The sequence below is a fragment of the Pinus tabuliformis genome, chromosome 4_1 (genome assembly GCF_031772625.1).
Source record: "Pinus tabuliformis cultivar Carrire ecotype Pingquan chromosome 4_1, CPIR1, whole genome shotgun sequence".
Lineage (NCBI taxonomy): Eukaryota > Viridiplantae > Streptophyta > Pinopsida > Pinales > Pinaceae > Pinus > Pinus tabuliformis.
Window position 1 is genome coordinate 546,182,084 of NC_142303.1, and position 4,851 is coordinate 546,186,934.

Consider the following 4,851-nt stretch of genomic DNA (forward strand, 5'->3'; position numbering starts at 1 on the left):
CATGGTTGACCATGATTGATATTATAAACCTAAGGGAATAGTAAACCCAAGGGATTAATACTAAAACCCCAAGGGAATAATATTAAACCCAAGGGACTAATATTACAAACCCAACGTATATAAAGCCTAAGACAAATATTATAAACATTGAAATAAACATGATCGACCATCATTGATGTTCATATTGAGACAATCCTTATCACAATTCCATGTTGGACCATGGTCGACATCATAATAAACCATGTTTGACTCAAGAATAATAAACCCAAGTGATTGATATTATAAACCCAAGGGATTAATACTAAAAGCCCAAGGGATTATGAACCAAAGGGAATACTATTAAACAAAAGGGACTAGTAATATAAAACCTTGGGAATAATAAACCCAAGGCATTGATATAATAAACCCAAAGGAACAATAAACCCAAGGGATTATTATTTATTTTCATGGTGAGACAATCCTTGTCACAATGTGTCATTCAAGCATGGTTGGCTATGATTGACAATGGTTTACCATGATCAATATTATAAACCTAAGGGAATAATAAACCCAAGGGATTAATATGAGAAACCCAAAGGAATTGTTGCAACTTATATTGTGTTTTAAGTTTATTTATCAGTTATATCACTAGCGGAGGTCTAAAAATCATTGCAGGGGTTCATCCTTAATGAAGCTCTCTTATTTTCTTTACATCCGCAGAGTCTAAGGGAAATGAAGTGTTTTGTTTATTATACATTGAAATGGAAAAAGAAAGAGGTGTAAAAGAATCGGCCCTAATATAGGCAAGGATTAAATCAACTCATAATATAAGTTATATGGAGTGGTATATATATATATATATATATATATATATATATATATATATATATATATATATATTACTAATGCAAATAAATCACAATCGCAAAAGTGTAGCAGGCAGGTTATTACCACAGAAATCATCGACTCCCGATTGCGATGAGCAGTGTAGACCTAAAACACATTTATATTTTGTTGTAAAGTCTTGGTGGGTCCGCAATTATATGTATGTACATATATAAAGATTTTTTATTGTGATTAATGGTGACGGACCCAAAACATATTTACGTTATGTTTAAAAGCCTAGCGGGTCTGTAAGGCGTTGAATACATATGTTGGTGCATTCAATGATTGTTGATTGCGATATGGCTAAGCCAGACCCAAAACATATTTACGTTATGTTTTAACAGCCCAGCGGCTCCGTAAAACGTTGAATACGTATGTTGGTGCGTTCAATGATCAGCAATTGTGATTTACGATCCCGGGCTAGACCCGAAAGGTATATTCATTATGGTTGTAAGTCTCGTTAGGTACGGCATGTTGAAAAGTCTTTTTATGATTGCGCATTTTATATATTTCAATTATAAAGAGATTATAATAGAAATGATTTCCGATTGTGATATGGGTAAGCCTATGTATTACGTTTCATGACTGTGGCAGGTCCATCATATCAACGATATAATGTATATTTATGGGGAAACATCGATTGCCGATTGCGATGAGGGGTATGCCTCGACAATCGTGCTAACAATATTAAAAGTTGGAAAAGCACATTTTATGTTATATTTTCAAAAGCGCAAATACAAAGGATTTATATATAAATCCAATATTATTAAGCGTGCATAAAGGGCTTATTGCGATTGCGACTGATTGCGATTGTGATTGCGATGGTTTGAGATGTTCTGGTCATACATGTACTAAGCATTAAAGACCAAGTTTCCGGGTCCTTCATTTAATTGTCATGTAGATAGATTTAAACCATCCTTGGTTTGTTTTCTTTGTATTTGATCATACAATATTTGTTTTCTTTCTACTTGACCATACAAGATTAGGACCAAGCATAATTGAATTGTGCTTAATCAAAACATCATAGCAACAACAATAAAGTTACCAATCACAATTGTTTTTAAATAAAAACAAAAAAATGGAATAACAAAAGATAGAATAAAAACACAAATGAATAAAATAACAACAACCTCACACCATCACTAACTACTACTAATTGGAAGATTAACCAACATAATCAACTAAAAAACAAACCCAACTTTGGAATTCAATTTTTACTACATCCATTCAATGTTGGTACTAATGCCTCAAAACTTTTCATAAAATTTTATATAATAAGTATTAATGTAATTAAGTCTCCAAAAAATTTTACCAAAATCCTCAAATATTCAATAAGATTGACAAAATTTTAAATTTTTTACATTCAATAAGATTCATAAAATTTTATATAATAAATACAAATGTCATTAAGTTTCCAAAAGTTTTTACTAAATTCATCATGCTGGCATGAGATCTCTTAAACATTCAATAGGAATGTCTTTAAATTTAAATAATATTTTAAGCAATTTTTTAATATAATTTTCAAATTTAAATAGTATCTTAAACAATTTTTTATATAATTTTCAAAACTAAATGGGAACTGATTTATTATATTTTTATTAAAAAAAATATATATATATATATATATTAAAAAAAACCTCATTCGAATCAAAATATTTTGATTTTAATTAAATAAATCAAATCAGTACAGAGTGAAAGTATATAATATATTTGCATACAAGGAAAAAAAATAAAACTCAATTCAAACCAAAACATGATTTTAATTAAATCAAACCTGTGGTTTAGTGATCCATTTAATTCGTTTCATACTTTATTATCATTTATTATTTTTAATATTTTAATAAAAATAAAATAAAATTTAAATCATTTTACTTTAAATCAATATTTGATATTATATTCAACCCGTTGTTATTTGAATCAATCAGCATATTCTCACGTTGAACCAATTTTTAAATGAAGGAATTTTAAGACTCGGACATCCACAAGAACAAGAAGCTGTGTCCGGCATTCAGGATAAAAATGTCAATTTATAATATTTCTTTCAACTTTATGAAAATGAAGGCACATTTATAGGCAACAAAACTTGCTCAAACGGTTTTCAATGAACCGGGAATTTACATCGACTCACTATGTTTTCTTAAATCCAGACCCTCACAAACGCATTTAATTGAAAATACCTGTTTTCTTAAATCCAAACCCTCACAAACACATCTAATTGAAAAAACCAAACCCTTACCCACACCGAATCAAGACCCTCACAAACGCATGGAAGCCCCTATTATTTGAAAAAAATCAAACCCTTATCAAAACCGAAGACGACATGATGACTGTAGCAGGCGTAAAGTTGGAAGACCCAAGACGCCAAATCCCCACTAAATTTCCTTTCGGTTAACCAGAGATTTCGATGGCTTTAACCTGAGGTTTAGGGTGAGGCTGTTTGGGGACCGTAACAGTGAGTACTCCATTTTCTATTGTCGCCTTCACCTCCTCCACCTTGGCATTTTCCGACAAGCGGAAACGCCGAAGAAATTTCCCGTGAGAGCGCTCAATGCGGTGCCACTTCTTTCTTGCGCTCGCCACTTATATGCAGAACTCAGCCGTCTTCCACCTCAATCTTTACCTCCTCTTTCTTCAAACTTGTCAAGAAAGAAAAGTAAATGCAAATCCCGCCCTCAGAAACAAAAGAAACATGAACTCTTTAAAAGACGTGATTAAATTAATACCGGGAAGATCGGCTTTGAAGATGTGAGCATCAGAAGTTTCCTTCCAGTCAATCTGAGTGTTGGCTATGGTTGTCGCCTCATCCCTTGCAGGATGCCCAGTATCCCTGGAAAACGCAGAAGCCCCTCCTTCAAAAGGATCCCATAAATCGAGAGAGAAGGGATCGAAAACACTGGATCTCCTGCCAAAGAAGCGAGGAACGAGAGACATGCTTGCAACGAATATCGACTCTTAACGAAATCAAGAATTGGAAAATTTATACTGCAAATATCAGATCGTGCAACGCCTGAACGTTTTCTTCTTTGTTCCGATCAAAGAAGGGATACCAAAGGAGCAGATTCCAGACCTCTGTCCACCGACGTTGCAAATTCAAATCCTTGACCAGGCCATTCCTCTGTTTCTGCTAATATCCCGATTTAAAAAACCAGAAATTTATACTGCAAATATCAGATCGTGCAACGCCTGAATGTTTTCTTCTTTGTTCCGATCAAAGAAGGGATACCAAAGGAGCAGATTCCAGACCTCTGTCCACCGACGTTGCAAATTCAAATCCTTGACCAGGCCATTCTTTTGTTTCTGCTAATATCCCGATTTAAAAAACCAGATCAGTGTGTAATCTTAAATCCATGAATCGCTAAGAGTTCAAAAAGAAATGAAACGATAAAAGATCATTGCGATTAAAGATTAAACAATGCATTACTGGATTCAAGTCTATCCCTCCACCGCGCACAAACCCTGACGGATTCGACTCCGCGACCATTACCTCTTCTCGGCCTGCAAACAAAGAACGGTGTCAAACACACACAAAAACGCAAAGCATATACACAATCCAAGAAGTCACAAAAGCAAAATTGTGGACGTATACTCACAGTGCTCAGACATGAACCAAAGAAAAGAAAACAAAGCATATACACAATCCAAGAAGACACAAACGTTTGTGAATGTTTAGAGTAGGCTTTAACACCGCACCCGAGATCTAGGTTTAGGGCATGGGAGTTTTAGGGTCAGGGTTTATGATGAGAAACTATGAGTATCATCCGTAGCTATATAGCCCTCGGCAATGGCGTTGATTAACAGAACGAGTTGAGGGGAGGGGAAGGTGAGCTGAATCTTGAACATATGTATCCATGACACTCTCTTGAGAAATTGAAACCGACTTTTGATCTCTTGAAATAGACCATGGGACGCAAAGATAATATGAACACGGGCCGTTACACAGCCATATTGATGACAAAGGTGCACAATTAGAATATTATATAACACGTA

At 34.2% G+C, this 4,851-nt stretch overlaps 1 pseudogene; it reads right to left on the reverse strand.

Annotated features, from left to right (window-relative positions):
- Positions 1-3,198: 3,198 nt before the first annotated feature.
- Positions 3,199-3,879, reverse strand: LOC149177000 (18.1 kDa class I heat shock protein-like; annotated as a pseudogene).
- Positions 3,880-4,851: the final 972 nt, after the last annotated feature.